This window comes from Ictalurus furcatus, chromosome 20 (genome assembly GCF_023375685.1).
Source record: "Ictalurus furcatus strain D&B chromosome 20, Billie_1.0, whole genome shotgun sequence".
Classification (NCBI taxonomy): domain Eukaryota; kingdom Metazoa; phylum Chordata; class Actinopteri; order Siluriformes; family Ictaluridae; genus Ictalurus; species Ictalurus furcatus.
In genome coordinates this window covers 2,935,569-2,954,798 of record NC_071274.1, presented here as the reverse complement: position 1 = coordinate 2,954,798, position 19,230 = coordinate 2,935,569, and positions in this window count along the sequence as shown.

The window sequence follows — 19,230 nt, the reverse complement described above, 5'->3', positions numbered from 1 at the left end:
GCACCGTTTTTTTTCTTTTTTTTCTTTTTTCTTTTTTTTTTTTGCGCGCTTGGAGCGTTAAATAAATAAAAGCGCCGGCCGCCGACCCAGGCACGCGTTTTTATCTCCTTTTATTTATTTTTTTCTGGATTAAGGTTTAAACCTGGATTAAGGGTTGTGATCTTGAATACCGAAAATGATGATTTTTAATCATTTATTCCTATATATATATGCTACACACACACACACACACACACACACACACACTTGTTTGTACTGTACCTATTAAAGCGTCATGAATTACGCATAGTTGATAATTGCGCATAAGTCAGATCTCATGGTGTTAAACATTCTGTTCAGCTCAGAACTGTGTGTCCATGTAATGGAGTGAGATTTCTGTATGTTTACTCGTACAGGACGTGTTAAAACGCCACTGCAGGCTGGAGGTGAACTTCTTTGTGTGTGTGTGTGTGTGTGTGTGTGTGTGTGTGTGTGTGCCGTTGAGGAAATAGACATGGGCGCATTGTGGATTTGTAGAGAGAGGAAATGTCTCCCTCTTTTTAGGAGGAGAAAAAAAAAAGTTCATTTGCGTTTAAAGGTTGACCTGCTGAGGGAGGGAGGGAGGGAGGGAGGGGGGAGATGGGGGTGAGGTGGGGTGGGGTCTTGAATTTGAGTTTATCAGCACACGAATAGAGCACGGCTTTTACATTCTTGTAGACGCGTATTTTCATTCGGTTTGGTCAAAATGATCCAATTATTATTTTTTTTATAAGTACATTTTCCGGCTTTTATAAATAAGCAAAGACACCTTCATTTATACCCTGTCCAGGGTGTACCCCACCTTGTGCCCCATGCTCTCTGGGATATGCTTCAGGTTCCCTGCGACCCTGTAGGATAAGCAGTATAGAAAATGGATGGATGGATCTTCATTTGTTTATATCAGTTCATTCGGATTTTTTTCTTTCTTTTTTTTTTTTTCAAGATCCCGGTTTTAGGATACGAAATCTAACATCTAACATTCTTATAGCACGGCGAAAAATGTATATTTACTTATAATAAAATATCATGTTTCAAATGCGCATTCATTTCCCTGTATGTAATTGCGACTTTTTTAAAAATGCATATTTAAATATAGAAATAAACAAATATATATATATATATATATATATATATATATATATATATATATATATATATATAAATAAATAATAATTGTTCTTTTCTTTCTGATTATTTATTGTAATTCGGTCTTGTATAAATAAAGCACGGGACCAAACGGTGCTGCAGATGTTGCATCTTACACACACACACGCGCGCGCGCGCGCGCGCACGCACGTTATTCCTCTGGAAAGAAAGTGATCGCGCAGCGCGTGCATGCAGGAATCACTGTGTCCTTTTTGCTCTCTGGCTATTTTTCGTCTGTATAAAAAAAAAAGAAAGAAAGAAGAAAGAAACGTGACAGTTTTTCCTTGACAGCAAGGTCATTGCGTGTGCAAACTTTTCTCCCATCCATCCTCCACCTTCACCTTCATCATCCCCTTCTCGAAGTTTATGTCCATTATTATTATCTGGTATTAATAGATGCAGTCCCGGGAAGACAAAAAAAAAAGAAGAAGGAGAAGAAGAAAAAAATCAGCTATTGATAATTGCAAGAAGTAGATACCCCAGCTCGTGTATCGATCGCCTTGTCCCTCCACCTCTCTGCTATAGAGAGATAAGGAGGCTCTCTCTTTAGTGCAATATAATTTCTTTTGACCTATCTGCTTGCTACAGGCTTATGATGAATAGCTGGAGTGGCTAAAGTCCTTTATCACGGAAACTTACCCCTTGATATAATATTGATTCTTTATAACGAGGTCGAGAACCAAAAAAAAAAAGAAAGAAAAAAAAATATCAAGCTGTCCATTTGGTCATCGTCATCATCAATATCATCACAAAAGGAGGTCGGAATGAGGAGCTGCTCTGTGATGCCTCTCTGTAATCTCCTCTCTCTCATCTATATGTTGCTGATGATGAAAGGAGAAGAAGAGGACAGCAGGCTGATGGAGAAGTGTCCTTTAATCCAGAATTTTAGCATTTCAGCCGACAGTTAAACCACACTGGGGGGAATGGCGACATGAGAGTCTTAGCCGCTAATTGAAAATAAAATAATTTCCCGGTTATTCCTAATTTGACATCTTGATAATTTGACAAGATCATCTCTTTTTTTTTTTTTTTTTTTAAGTCTTCTTGGACTGTCGGATGTGACGTCATTATTTACACTTAATTCACTTTTAAATCTTTAAAACTGATGAACCCATTTCCCCCTCCACACAGTATTGCCGAAATGTTCAGTATAATTTCACAAATTGTAATTTTTTTTTAATTATTATTTTTTTTAGTATTAAAAATACATCGGGATGTTCTTTTAATTCTTTAATTAATCTGTAAATATATTTTAAAAGATTTGGACAAGCCAAACAGTTTGCTAAAACATTAAGGCGATTAATGACGTCAGAGTTGTTTCATTACGGAGATATAAACAGCCTGATGTAAAAAATTATCAAATAAAGAATTAACACCTTTTTTTTTTTTTTTTTACAAATAAGGAATGAATATGATTTTTAGAAGAGAAATATTTTATTCGTATATATGTACGACAAATAAATAGATAGATAAATAAATAAATAAATACATAAATAAATAGATAAATAAATAAATAGCCGGATGCAAGCAGAAAAGCTGCCATAGCTATTCAGTCTCTCTCTCTCTCTCTCTCTCTCTCTCTCTCTCTCTCTCTCCTCCCCTTTATCCATAGCAAATTAACAATTACCCACTGCCTCACAACCTACAGAGCTCGCTTGCTAAAAAGGAGGGCGCTACACAGGAGGTCACGTCCCAATCCGCATTCTAGTGTTCTAAATAGTTTATGAAGTAGTACACCAATTGTTGTAAACACTTACCTTTCCAAATGAACAGGCTGTGTCCTAAATGGTGCCATACTCTATTCCCTATTCCATACTCCCTATTCCCTACTCCCTATAGGGTATTATGGGTGCTGGATTGTATCGCTGAGATATGAATCTAATACTAAGCTACAATACAGTGTAAATAGAAAAAGAGGCGTTACCTCCATTATGATAACTCATTTTAATTGAAGTTGGTTTTTAACAAGGTGCCATAATTTATAATCTTCCTGGATTTGATTTCAGATTATAATGTCTGTGACTGCTATTATTTTTTCTTTAAAGATTTTTTTTTTTATCCTGCTTAGGGTACAACAATGAACAGATCAACTCCAGTGATGAATAAAACTGCTACATATTCTACTCACTGAAACACAGACAGACACACACACACACACACACACACACACACACACACATGCACGTACCATAGCGTGCTCTGCTGCAGCTTGCCATCAGGAGTCTGATAAAGCCAGAGTGTAAAGCAGGGGGAGCTTACACACACATAAACACACAAATACACACATACAAATGTGCATATACAGCACACACACACACACATACACAATGTTTGACAAGAATAAAACACCACACATGTTCAGTGCTCACAAACACACACACGCACACACAGAATAAACACTCTTACTGTACTTGCATGCATGTCTTTAAACACACACACACACACACACACACACACACACACACACACACCTGTTGCCAAGTTTGTAATGGAGAACAACATGCATAAATAATAAGGCTTGTATCCAGGACTGGGCTAAGTGGCAGCTGCGTGTGTTTATCACTGAAGAGTGTTTGCTCTTCCTTGTAATGAACACAGCTTCATTTTATAGACTCGTGACTTCAGCACACACACTCGCATCCAAACCTTTATGAGAAATCACCCTGACAGTACGTTACGTCCATGTCGCTCATCGACGCTCGTCAACATCGAGGCATTTCATTCATTTCAGACGGACGTGAATGACGAGTGCGGTGTGAGACGGCGTGCGGTGAGCAAAACGTTTCAGACGTAACTGAGAAGAACCGAATCTCTTACGGTAACGTCATTAGCAGCCCGGCTTTGATTAGAACTTGCACCGGAATCGCACGTGAAGTTCATCGCTCTCCGTAAAAACGTGTCAAACGTGTATTAAAGGTCATGACGGAGAAAACAAGTGGACGAGTGGCAAAGTTATGAAGTGTGCGTGAACCTAATTCGCACTAGCAAGAGACAAGTCGTTAGTGTGGCTTGTAGTGTGTCTCTTGTCGCCGTGTAGCGGTCTACTGATGTCGCTTCTGTACATCTGCTGTGGAGGGGTTTTTTTTCAGGGTCAGAGCTGGTGTTCTAGGAAATAAATAACCTTCAGACCAATCAGAATCGAGAATGCAACAGTGCGAACATCACGTAATACATGTCGTATTAGCTAATGCTAGCTAGAGTTTAGCGTAAAATTAGCTGTTGCCATGCAGAGCTCCATTACAAATTCATGAGTTGATAGGATTCAACTTCAAAAATTCCAAACCCAAACCTGATACCTGAAACCATACTATATCCTTGCACTCAAGCACACACTTCCTTCACCTGCTCGGTAAAACGAGGACAGGACCAAACGGCGCATGGCGACACTCATGTTCTCAGGCCCTCACATACATCTGTATTATCATTTCAATAAAGTAAAGATGATGGCCAGGTTCTGTAGAAAGTTCTCAGAGAGCTGAGTTAATTAAAGAGGACACGCACACTAATGACCGTTATAACGTGAAAAATCGGACCTGGGCATTATAATTCATCGGGCGGTAATCGAAGGACGGATGTAAACGTAGTTGATCCTTTTCGGCTTAATGTTCTTAATGCTTCTTGGAAGTGCAGAAGAGGACATGCAGAAACACTCACGCTGCCTCGCTCTGACTCGGACTCACTGCCCTGCCATCACCTTTTAATCTCATTCAGACATCTGATTTCTCACACACACACACACACACACACATATATATAGTGGGAACATTTATCTGGAATTGCCAACACACTGACAACTGACAAGATGTCAGTTTAATAATAATAATAATAATAATAATAATAATAATAATAATAATAATAATAATAAGGCCAATTAAAACAATAAGTATTGACAATAACTGCGCTGTAACAAGTAGCTGTTTCTTATTTATTTATATATTTGTTTGTTTGTTTATTTATTTATTTACTCACCCACTAATTAATTTTATATTATTCATATTTGTATATTTATTGAGCTTTATATGTATCTATTTTTATTATGCTTGCTTATTTATTTGTTTATTATTATTAGTAGTAGTAGTAGTAGTAGTAGTGGTTGTAGTAGTAGCATCAGTAATAGTAGTAATAGTAGTAGTAGTAATAGTAGTAGTAGAATTAGTAGTAGAGTAGTAATAGTAGTAATAGTAGTAGTAGTAGCATCAGTAATAGTAGTAGTAATAGTAGTAGTAGTAGTAGTAGTAGTAGTAGTAGAGTAATAGTAGTAGTAGTAGCATCAGTAATAATAGTAGTAGCATCAGTAATAATAGTAGTAATAGTAGTAGTAGTAGCATCAGTAATAGTAGTAGTAATAGTAGTAGTAGTAGTAGTAGTAGTAGTAGTAGAGTAATAGTAGTAGTAGTAGCATCAGTAATAATAGTAGTAGCATCAGTAATAATAGTAGTAATAGTAGTAGTAGTAGCATCAGTAATAGTAATAGTAGCAGTAGTAGTAATAGTAATAGTAGTAGTAACATCAGTAATAATAGTAGTAATAGTATTAGTAGTAGTAGCATCAGTAATAGTAATAGTAGCAGTAGTAGTAGTAGTAGTAGTAATAGTAATAGTAGTAGTAAAAGTAGTAGTAGTAGTAGTAGTAATTTACTCATTCATTAATGTAAGTTATGCTTATTTATGTAGTTATGTTTCTAATTTATTTGATTTGACAGTTTACATTTTTGCCTCCTGTGTCTTGTTAAAAGGCCTGCTTGTATAGATAAATAATAATAAATCAGTTGATTTTTTTATATTGTATTATGTATCTGAAAAAAATATATATGGTGATATTACCTTTCTGACACATCAAATGGGTTGTAGAAAATGAGTTTTTCTTATAATTACAATAGCCATTTAATGTAATCATTTATTATATTATAATCGTAACCACAACCCACATTTACAGTACTGTTTACATACAGAAAAAAAACATCCCAGCTTATCAATTTATTTTTACAAAACAGCGATTTAACAAATATAATTCGTGCAAATATAACTCCCAACTCGGGTCGCAAAGACCAATTCTGCCGGACCTGGCAACCGTGCTTATTTTTATTATTACTTTATGTCTATATTAAACACTTTATCAATTAAACCATGGGATTGTAGCAGAATTGTACTGAAGAACTGTTAGGTTTATAATTCAGGGGCTGCATTTTTAAAATCGATTTCCAAAAAAAGTTGCATGCAAACAAAACAAGAGCAAAGCCCTCAGCCTTGGAGGTTGGAAGATGCAGTGCAGCTCCACAGGGATCAGCGTGTTGCATAACTAGCTAAAAAAAGAATACAAATTACCCAGTTCAGTCCTTGGCATGGGTGCAGCCTGTCCACATCAGGCCTACTGTCTCACACACACACACACACACACACACACACACACACACACACACACATACATGCACGAAATGAAGGCAGTCTGGTCTGCATAGGCACAAGTCACATGTGTGAGATCACTGCTTCAGCTCAGGTTTGTGTTCAATCACCGACTGGCGCTAACACAATGCCTCTTTCTAAGAACAGAGAGCGGAAACGCAGCGCTCGGACTTGACGCTACTTAAGCTCATTGAAATTCCCTGAGACGTACATCGAGCTCCTCAAGCTGTGACACTGTATATGCTGTAGATGTGACACAGGAGCTCTGATCTTATCTTCAGCGGTGAGCTTAGGGCACGACATAAGACGACTGAGCAGGTTGCGAGGCGCTCATATAGCAGAGTCGGATGATTGTGTTTGGTGACGTGTGCAGCTGAATAATGTTATCCTTCTCAATGGGTTGAAAATGGTATTGGTACTGGAGTAGACAGGAGAATGGTGTCTATCATGGACGATGTCTTCCTTTTTTTGATTTTTTTACAACAATCACTCAATTTGATTTCTATAGCGCTTTTAACAAAGAACATTGTCTGAGCAGCTTTACAGAAGTAGAGTAGACCTATATCTCTAATGAACGAGCCGGAGGCAACCGAGGCAATGACTTGAGGAAGAAAGCTTGAGAGGAACCTTGAAAGGAACATCATCAGATTATGTGACATCAGATCAGGGTTATGTAAAGATGAAACCACCTTCGCACTATTACAAGCTTGCATACTCTGTGGTTTTGTTTTCACTGCCATGTGCATGTCCTCCAGTCCTGCAGGTGGCACTAATCATTTTTTTTAAAGGGACCATTTTCACTATTTTCTCCCCAGTTTGGTTTTGCCAGTTCCCACCTACCTGCCAGCCAGGTACCACCTTCCCTCTGACAGAACATCTACCTTGGGAATGTTTTTGAACTGTTGCTGATGTTGGGAAATGCAAAATACTTGGGGGGGGGGGGGGGGGTGGAGTGCTATCCGCCCTCTTCTGCATACACAGACAGCCATGATTGTTAGCTAGTGTTGCTGTGATTGACAGCGGAGAGAGTAATGCCGTCTGTACCATCAAGACAACGTCCCTTTGTTGGCCATGGATTCCACATGGAATCATCCGGAATCAAGCTCACGGTCTCCTGGCATTAGGATGAATACATTCACAGTATGTTATGCCACTCAAGAAGCACAGGCCTATTAAAATTTCATGACAATTTCCACGAATACCGGACGAAGACTATGAAATCGTTGGAAGTACCGATTTTGTTCCATGTTTACAAAGAAAACATGTGGTACGTGATAATGTAAAATAAATCAAGTGTTGAGGATTTAGCATATTAGTGGAACTTATGTGATACTTGGAATGAATTGTCTTGAATAAACCTCATTTGTACCACCAGGCTTGTTTGTGCTATATACAACACGTTGCACGCAATGCCTCCTCATGACGTCTGCTCGACAATTGCTTCATGTCTTTTACGGAAACCAGCAGAACAACATCGCTATTTATGTACACTCTTAGAAAAAAAGGGTTCCTTTTTCTGGTTACTGGTTCTAACTTTGTGAAGGAGTTCAAGCTTAAAACCTCTGTCCTAGGTCTATACGGAACCGTTTTAAGTGTTTCTACAGAAGGAGAACCCAAAAGGAGCCTTCATGGAGGCAATGATGTATCCGTGCATCCGGCTCCGCAGCAGCTGTATATATGTTAGAACTGGCAGCTGTATATATGTTAGAACTTGGTAGTGTATATCCAAAGATCATACACTGACTTCTCCAAATCATGTCTGAAGACTGAAATGACTGATGTCTTGTTACAGGAAACACCGATATTTCCCTTTCAACTTCAAGGAAATAGTTTTTGTAGATAACTTGACAATCAGAGATAGAATTTTGTGTGTGTGTGGGGGGGGGGGGGGGGGTTTCATTTGCAAGGCAAAAAGGGCGTGCAAACTTCTGCACTCAGCTGTATATAAATAACAAAATGTGGCAGAAATGTAAAAGGTTTGTTAAATTTCCAGACATTCCGCAGAGTTTTGTCCATGTGTGTGTGTGTGTGTGTGTGTGTGTGTGTGTGTGTGTGCCAATTTGAGGCAGATAATCAATTGTAATATATAACATTATAATTCCTTTCTGATTTCTTTTCTGTGTTCTTTTTGGTATTAAAGCGAAACATTTTATACGATCTATATTAGCATTTAAAATGATTCTATATAAAAAGAAAGAAAAAAAAAAACCCTCCAGCTTTCAGACTGTTCACACTACCACCCCCCCCCCACCCCCCACCCCAAAAAAAACCGGCGCTGCTCAAAATCTGGAGGTTTTAATATGGAAATTTTTGCAAATATCTATTTGAATGTGTCTGAGTTTACGTGTCTGTGCCAAAAAAAAAAGTGTACTGAAAACAAAACCAATTTAAAAAAAAAGAAAAAGCAGTGGACGAGATACAGCTCTCCATCAAAAAAAAAAAAAAAAAAAGAATGGGGGGAAAAAAAAAAGCATTTACATAATAATGAGCTTTGGATAATTAAAGCGAGGCGGTGTGTATGAATCAGGAGGCTTATTAAAATGATACAACTGAGCGGCAGGTTTTGGCGAAAGCCTGAGCGGCATTTTGCATAAGGAGCTTTCACGTTCCTCGACTTGTTGAATTCGTGAATGTTGTATGTGTGTGTGTGTGTGTGTGTGTGTGCACTTTGCATTCAACTGCTTGTCTTAAAGCGCACCTATTGTGGTTTTGAAACGTGCATAATTTTGTTTTAAAGCTCTCATATGATAGATTTACGTGCATCCGAGGTCAAAAAACACTTTAACGTGCTCATAATTTAAACTGCAGCGTTATCTTTTTCCCCCAGTGTCACAAACGACTCGTTCAATGATCCGTTCTAAAGGATTCGTTCTAAACTCCTCCTTTCAGAAAGCATACTCTGGTCTGATTGGTCAGACGTCCCAGTCTGTCGTGATTGGTCTACCGTTGTCAGCGAGCAGCCGATGAAGACCAGAGGCGGGGCTTTTTGTTTCAAACCTACGTAGGTTAGTACAGGAAGTAAAGTCTGGAATCACTAACGACTCGATTCAGCTGTTCAGAACCGGTTCCTTCTTTTAGGAGTCGATAACTCTGTTTGTCGAGCGCTTTGATTTTTGAAACTTTGCACACGTTTTTACATTCTCAAACAGGTCTACATGAACGGAAATATTTGGAAAACCATAAAAGGTGCACTTTAAAACCACTGCAGAACAATAATATTCACATATTTAACTATTATTATTATTATTATTATTGTTATTGTTGCTGTTAGGGGGCCAAAAAGCACTGATGGTGCATAGGTACCCTATTGTTATTTTACCTTTTCTTATTATTTATCTTCTTCCGCTTGGGAGTCTATGGCAGCCCATAGAACCTTCTAGTAAAAAATTGTGAAATTTGGCACACTGATTGTGGCAGGTCTAAGCAACATTCTGCTCAAATTTGGGCCAATGCTCTAGTGCCACCATCGGGTCAAATTTGTGCCTAATTTGGAAGTACGTTTATGGTCATAACTTTTAAACCGTGTGTCCAAAATTTAAAATCCTGGAAAGGCATCCCTGGATTCCTTGGGTCGAGACAAGTTCAACGCACCTTATGACATCAGCTTCTGCCTAATTCGATTTTCCACCATCTTGGATTTTGTCAAAACAAAACAAAACAAAAAACAAAACAAACAGTTTTTTCTCTACTCCTACAATTTTTTTCTAATCATCACAAAATTTGACACACATCATCTTAAAAGTACTGGAGGGCACTGGATTACTTTCATAATTTCATCTCCACTCCATTCAGTGATGATTGTTTACGCAGCTGCATACGGCAAATTATATAAACAATTAGAAATTACACTTCACTCATATTCTTTCTTATAGAGCGTGTTTGATGTAGTTTACCCCTATGGATTAATTAATACATTAACTAACAAACGTACTAACATGTACTTAAGGTGGCCGTTATTCACGTATAAATTAAATAAAACTCACATCGTAGTTAAGGTACTTAGCTCTTCATTAGTTCCTGATTAGTACATGCTTTAACTCATCATTAGTTCATAGTTAAGTAAGTGTTAATTCAGGGATTAGCGCATGATTATTCATGAACTGTTACTGTAAAATGTTACAGGTCACACTATATCAAATAGCTGTGGGACAAAATGGGGAAAAAACAACGATTTAAATGAAGAAAGAGAAGAAAAAATAAAAATAGAAAGAAAGAAAGAAAGAAAGAAGACGAAAGAATGAACGCTATTTTCCATTAACGACGCATCCTGCAATGTTTTATTCCTCGTACACCACAGCAATTTGCCAGCAATTGTATTTGTTTATTATAGAACAAAACATTGTACTTTTTATCCATTTATAGTTACGAGTAACGCTGTGGAATGTCCACAAAACATGTTATCACTTAGATCGTCTTTTTTTTTCCCTCTCACTTGAAGCATTGTGGTATAAATAATCATTTTGCTCAACCTCTTTGTAGAGACCTACAAAATCTGAAGAGACGTAACAGCTGTTTAATCAGGTATGTCATGTGAGGTCATGTGGTGCTGTGCGTGTGTGTGTGTGTGTGTGTGTGTGTGCGCACTTCTGGCCCAGTGCCAGGGCATTCGAGGTAAAGCACCTCTTTTGCTGAGAGGTAATTTCAGCCCGGTAGCTTCTGATTGCCAGGATGTTGTCTCTGGGAACGCGTCCCAGCATTCTCAGCTCTCCAGGCCCTGATTACACATCAACTTATTGATTTGATGAGGCCAAGACGTTTGCTAATAATTGCTCTCATAGCGTCGCTTAATCTTTGTTGTGATTAAAGCAGCAATCTGAGTAATGTTTTTTGTTGTTGTTTTTTTTCAGGCACGCTACATTTCAGTACGATTCTGTTAGCAGAACGTCAGCCATTTTGTGAATCGTCCAAAGCAGGAACGCAGAGAATTTGCTCTAACAAGAGGTGATTCAAGTACGTTCGAGTGTTTTTTAATGTGCCGTCTCAGGGGGTTTACCCATAATACACTGCAAACATACATGTGTTTTCGCTAGGAAGAAAATGTAAACATAGCCACGTTATCTGAAACATCAGTTTATCTGCCTTTTGTATGTAGAGGTGCTAATTATATAGGAATATCTTGATAATCTAATAATTAGCTTGCAACATTATCTGAAATAACATTTGTCTCTGTTCAGGACTTTATCTGAGTAATTTATGCTTTATGTGAAACATAGTTTCATTATTATGCATGCTAATCGCTAACCAGATATCAGGGTGTCCTCTGGTCCTTAAAAAGTCTTAAAATGTCTTAAATTCACATTTCAAAGGTCTTAAAAAGGCAACCGAACCAGTTACGTATATATGTATAATCACTAATCCGCTAAAAAATAGTATGCTAGCTGCTAATTAGCATTAAACAGATATATTATAGCTAACTATCTAAAAGTTTTGACTAGATTTCCGGAGCTTGTTTGTTAGAAATAAACGACTGCCTTAGGAGATTTAGGAGACACTTTTTACCTTTTAGCACACTAGCATCTCACCCACAATGCCATGCTATGCAGTACATCTGCAGTCTCTCCCAGCAGTGTGAGGAATCACTCCGTCCAAAAGCTGATACACACACACACTCTCTCACACACACACACACACACACACACAAAGAATTACAGCCCTTACTAAAAGCCCATTACCTCGTATAATCACACGAAATGATTTTTCTTAAATATGATCATAAATCATTGGGTGGATCAATAGGCCACGGACCACCTGCTAGCTGCTGATAACGTATCAATCAATATTTAGTATTTAGATTGGGACTGATGCTCAGCGGAGGGGGACGGAAGGGTCACTTTAACCAGGAAGAAATATTAGCACTGATAAAAGACGACGGGAGAAATAAATAAGGGGATAAAAAGGAGTGTTAGCATGCTAAAGCCGCTCCTCATATCTGTCAGCGATCAGTCTGTGGTCGGGCTGTGATTAAACGTGTGGGAGATTCACCACGCGCACACGTACAAAATGGCACTTTTTATTTCCTGATCTTAAACTGGAACTTTTTTTATACAAACAAAGTATCTAAAATAAAAAAAAAAAGTATAAACAATAAGGTAATTGCTAATTTGCCTGGCTTAAAAAACTAACTCAGTTAAAGTTTAGGGCTTTTTAGGGGTTCGGTTTGGGCCTTAGTAGGTTTATTACCTTTTCTTATGACTTTATTAGCACAAAATCAAACAAAATCCAAGCAACATCATCAAATTTGTATGAATCTTTCATCAGAGTGGCTTAAATGTATGAAAAGCAAGGCTACACTAATACACATTGTCATGCAAAGATGACAGGTTGTAGACTGGCTATATAAATCAGCAAATAAGATTTGATTGGATGTTTTAAATATGGTTAAGAAATCAAGTATAAAATGCACATAAGTTTGGTTGGTGGAATTAATAATAAAAACAAACAAACAAATATTTGTCATGAGCTGAGATGAGTACTTTAACAGTCTAAATGAAAATAATATAAAATATATTGTAATATAAAATATATTCTAATGTAATGTAAATGTAATTGTAAAATGTAAAAACATAATGTAAAATTAAAATACAACCCCAATTCCAAAAAGGTTGGGACGCTGTGTAAAATGTCAATAAAAAACAGAATGCAACGATTTGCAAATCTCATAAACCCATATGTTATTCACAATAGAACATAGAAAACGTTATAAAATGTTTAAACTGAGGAAATGTACCAATTTAAGGGGGGAAAAAAAGGTCATTTTGAATTCGATGGCCGCAAAACGTCTCAAAAAAGTTAGGACGGGGGCAACAAAAGGCTGTAAAAGTAAGTGTTACTAAAAAGAAAGAGCTGGAGGTTAATTGGGAGCAAGTCAGTAAGATGATTAGGTATAAAAAGAGGATCTTAGAGAGGCAGAGTCTTTCAGAAGTAAAGATGGGAAGAGGTTCACCAATCTGTGAAAAACTGCATCTACAATTTGTGAACAATTTCAGAACAATGTTCCTCAACCTAAAATTGCGGAGACTATTGTAACGACGACTCAGACTGATTGGGATCCATATGCGGGTTTATTAACAAACTGCTCTGGAGCGTAGTTGGGACTGGGATGACGATGGCGGTCAGCTTGGGCTTTACCCCTGTTGATGGCCCGTTGTAGGTGAATATGCGCTTGGCTTCACACTTCCTCACTACGTCGAAACCAGTCGTCCACAGCAGGTACGTCGGACGGTTCCCCGGACCAAGGAAACAGGGGAGGTTGGAACCGTAGAACACACTGAAAGGGCATTAACTGTGTGGATGGTTTGAGGATTGAGCTTTGTGCATACTCTGCACAGGGGAGAAAGTGGCTCCGGTCCGACTGGTTCTGTTGGCAATAGCTACGCAGGAATTTGGTGAGTTCTTGTTTTAGTCGTTCCGTTTGGCCATTGGATTGGGGATGGTAACCTGAAGTGAGGCTTATATTGATGAGAAGACGAAAGAAGGCAGTCCAGACCTTTGATGTGAATTGGGGCACCCGGTCTGAGACGACGTCTTCTGGAAGGCCATAGTAGCGAAACACGTAGTAGAAGAGTTGTTCTTCGGTTTCGAGAGCTGATTGGGGCTTTGATAATGGTATTAGCCAGCATGCCTTAGAGAAACGATCAATGACTGTCAGTATGGTGCAGTTAGTAAATTTGTTGATGAGTGCACCCACTCGATGAGTGCACCCACTTGGCTGAGCACAAGTATTTAAGATTACGGTGGTTGGTTAGTACCTGGAATGGGTGTCTGGCCCCCTCTAGCCAGTGTTGCCAAATTTCGAACACCGCCTTCATGGCCAACAGTTCACGGTTACCCACATCGTAGTTTTGTTGCATGGGGGAGAGTTTACGGGAGTAGTAAGCGCACGGTAATAGTTTAGGAGGTTTACCTTGTTGTTGAGACAGGATGGCGCCAATTCCAGTTTTAGAGGCATCCACTTCTACCATGAAGGGTGTATTGGCGTCAGGGTGACGCAGAATGGGTGCGGAGGGGAAACATGTTTTTAGTTACTCAAAGGCTTGGATGGTGTTGGCAGACCAGCGGAGCTTGTTGTGTTACCCCCTTTTGTCATGGAGGTGAGTGGGGTGGTGACCGTGCTGAAATTCCTGATAAATCTCCTGTAGAAGTTAGCGAATCCTGAGAAACGTTGTAGAACCTTTACCATGGTGGGTTGAGGCCACTTTATGATTGCTTGTACCTTACTCTCATCCATAGCCACGCCTTCTGGACTGATGATGAAGCTGAGGAAGGACATTGATGTTTGGTGGAACTCGCATTTCTCTGCCTTGGCATACAGCTGATGATTGATGAGCCACCGCAGGACTGCACGGACGTGTTCGATGTGTGAGTGTCGGAATAAATCAGGATATCATCTATATACACAATAACACAGAGGTTTAGCATGTCTATGAACACGTCATTTATGAAGGATTGGAATACAGCTGGACTGTTGGCCAGCCCAAACGGCATTACAAGGTACTCATAGTGACCGCTGCTTTTGGAGAAGGCCATCTTCCACTCGTCCCCTTCTCCGATGCGGATGAGGTGGTAGGCACAGAGGGGTAAAGCTTGGTGTAGAACTTGGCAGTCCTCAGCTGTTCCAACACTGCTGGTACTAAGGGCAGAGGGTATCTGAATTTGACTGTGATGTCAGTTAGGCCATGATAGACAATACAAGGACGAAGGCCCTCCCTTTTTCTCAACGAAGAAGAATCCCACTGCGGCTGGAGAGGTGGATGAGTGGATGAAGCCCCTGGCTATTTCTTCTTCAATGTATATGCACATTGCTTTAGCCTCAGGCTCTGACAGTGGAAAGATTCTCCCTCTAGATGGTGTGGTGCACGGTAATAACTCAATGGCACAGTCGCTTGGTCGATTGTGAAGCCTTGGTTTCACTTAGGGCATCGAACAGGTCCACATACTCGGGGGGTACAGGTGGTGCTGCATGCGACTCGACAGACACAAGGCATTTGGATGAGCAGGTGGCATCCCATTGGCTGATCTGTCCCTTCCACCATGAGACCTGTGGGTTGTGGTTCTGCAGCCAGGGGAAGCTGAGGATGACTGGGTGATGGGGTGAGCGGATAACAAAGAGGCAAGTTGTTCCGAAGTCTAGTGCTCCAACTTGTAGAACGAGATCGGAGGTGGTGCATTGCCCGTGGCCAGGAGAGTCGCAAGGAATTAGTGGTATCTTATACTTCCAGGCTAGGTTTTCATCAATATAGCTGCCCGCTACCCCTGAGTCTACCAAGGCCTTAGTGGTGATGGATTTAGACAGAATTGATAACCTGACTGGCACTACAATACATGTCATGGTTAATCAGGAGGAACTCAATACACTCATCGTGCGGTCGTGCAGTGAAGGAGGTCGGGTCAGACGGACAGCTCTCACATGTCCGGCTCGGCCACACTACAGACATAGCTGGTTGCTAATGCGGCACTCACGCTTTTCCAAGGAGAGCTGGGTTCGTCCAAACTGCATGGGTTTGGCGTCATCACGGGGCTGCTGCAAATAGTTGAGAGGGCTGAGCACTCGTGCCGGTCTCCTGGAACGAATGAGATTGTCAATGCAAATAGCCAGCTCTATGAACTGATCCAGGGTCCTGCCTTTATCAATCCTTGGCGGAACAGTAGTTTTAGCGCGTCGTCCCCCCACACAGATTTGACATGTTTTCAAGATTAATAAAAAATACTCAACTATAAAATTGATTCACTGCAAGTAGGAGCGTAAATTGAACGCTTTATTTGACCTCATTACTCTCAGCTCATAGAGGGCACTTAACGTCATATCAGTAATCTAAACCAGGATTTTCAATCGCTTTATTAGATCATCTGAGCCGAGAATGATTTTCACGTTTGGTCTGAAATTGTTGCACTTTTACTAAAAAGTTACATTTGGACCTGAACAGAACACATCGTTAAACCTTTCTTAAGGGTTTAACAGTTAAATCACTTCCTGATCTCATACACACACACACACACACACACACACACAGCCAGGATCTGTCATGAGTGTCATATGTAATTACAGTCTGTTTTCCTTCACAATCAGATTAAAGCAGATGAATATAGACGTGTATTGAGGTGTGTATGGCTCGCTGATGTACGGTGGCCCTGAAAGTCCTCACCGGAGCGATTAATGTGATTTCTGACGCGTAATCACATTAATCACATTACAGCATTAACCCAACAGGAAATGGCATGAAGAGTTTCCATCAGAGGAAAACTGTGTCAATCAAAACATAATTTCATCCCGTTTTTAAAAAATCCTACACAACATTTTACACAGTAAGTGGTGCTTTCCTCTGAGCCGATGATTTGACTATTTTCATAGTATTTTTGAATGGGAAAAAAAATCCTCGGATGTAATCGGGATGTAGCAGGAGAGAGAAGGAAATGCAAATCAGCTCAAGTGATCTTGTGTGAAATTAATTTCAAATATTAAATGAACATACATTTCTTCCCATTTTGTTTTCGTAATTGTAACACAACAAAATGGCATTTTTGCAGCTCGGTAGACCGGATGTTGTGGCATATTTAAAGGTCGGATCTTTGAGTCTTCATTTAAAATGGCGTTGATGTACAAAATATAATTAGAATAATTATCATTTATACTGTAAACCTTTTTAGTATTGCAAAAGTTTATGAACAGGGTCATATACAATACAGTAGGACAGAAATGTGAGCATGTTGAACAGAAAATAGAAAATTACAAATGCACATGTAAAAATTTTGAAAAATGTGAAAGCAGAGAAAAAAGATCAAGAAAAGGAAGAAGATAAAGAAGAGGAAGCAGTGGATGATGATGATGATGATGATGATGATAAAATTAAGAAGACAAATAAGTTCGGAAAAAATAGGATGTGGTCAGTGGTGGCTCAGTGGGTAAGACGTCGGAAAACTGATCGGAAGGTCGTGAGTTCAAATCCCAAACTGCCACTGCTGGGCCCTTGAGCAGGGTCCTTAACCCTCAAATGCTCAGTTGTATGAATTAGAGAAATGTAAGTCGCTCTGAATAAGGGCGTCTGCCAAATGCCATAAAAAATACATTTTCAAAAAATAAATGAAGAAGAACAAAAGAAGAAGAAGAAAACAAAAGGGCAGAAGAAGAAGTAGAAGAAAAGAAGGGAAGAAATCGAGAAAATGAAGGAAATGGAGGGAGAGGAGGACAAACGGGAGACGGAGAACTTAGAAGGAAATGAAGGGAAAGGAGAACAAAAAGAAGGACAAAAAGCAGTAGAAGAAGGCAAATATAAAGAAGAAAAGGTAATAGAAGTAGAAGGACAATAAGATGAAAAAGAAGAAGAAGAAAACGAAAGAGGACAAGAAGAAGAAGGACAATAAGGTGAAAAAGAAGAAGAAGAAAAGGAAGATGGACAAGAAGAAGAAGGACAATAAGATGAGAAAGAAGAAGAAAAGGAAGGAGTGGCTCCACATGTGTGAAAGGAAGCTTTTGTGATCGTATTGCGGCTTATTGATCAGCAGTTTGAGTTATTATAGATTGCATATTTAGTGTCATCCCTGGCCATTTACAGGATCAATCTCAAGCATTTACACAGCAAAATATTGGTCTCTCTCTCTCTCTCTCTCTTTCTCTCTCTCTCTCTCTCTCTCTTCCTCATATCTGTTTTCCTTTGCGATGAATGGAGGTATGGGACTGAAAAGTCAATGCTAAGTGTTGAGACCTCTGAGGCTTCCGTTTCTCTCTCTCTCTCTCTCTCTCTCTCTCTGTGTATGTGTGTGTGTGTGTGTGTGTGTTAGAGAGAGAGAGAGACTGCTGTGTTAAGCAGCGTTCAGGGTTTCCGCTGTCTCTAAGCCTCTCAAGGCTGTCTGACCCCACAGAGGTCAGCTGGCTATTAGGTCATGACTGACATGTAGCACAGGTCCGTCCTCAGCCCCCGAGACTCCTCCCTCCTCCTCTTCACACCCACCTAGGGGTCAAACTCTGATCCAGCCCAAACACCAACTGGCCACAGTGACCAAATTTTACCTTCTCAAGTGAAAGTAAGAGAACGGCTGTTCACTGCTATAATGTACGTGATAACAGGAAATAATTGTTTTGTGGACGTTAAGCGACATTAGTCATAGTGTAGATGATCATATATATATATAACTCCAGGATCTTATCAGGGTTGCCAGGTCTCGGCAAAATATCCAATTTCCCAAAAAACATACAAAAAGACCGGAAACTAGCCCAAAATGGTTTGCGCTTTGGGAAAGGGAAACACAGATTTCTCCTTATTCTCAGTCTTTGCATGGGAAACAAGTTCACCGTGGTACGTGCACATTTCGCCTGGCCCAACTATAATCCACTCATTTCATTTTTAACATTTTTACAGATATGATATCTGGAATACAAACGTAAACAATTGTTTGGATTTAATTCGATCCAAGAAAAGCCACAAGCACTAACCCCGTTGTTTACCTTAACCTCGATCATAACATTTCACTTAAACTAGGTCATGTGAATTGTTATTACTGTCGTAAATCGACTAAAGACTTGCACTTTCTCTGTACTTCCGTACACATCGCCATACGTGATCAGGCGACGTTTCAGAAACGAAAAAAAAAAGAATTCATGAGAGTCACTTGAGGCATTAATCCTAATGCCTTGATGTGACTTGTTCATGGTGGAAACATCAGCGTGTAA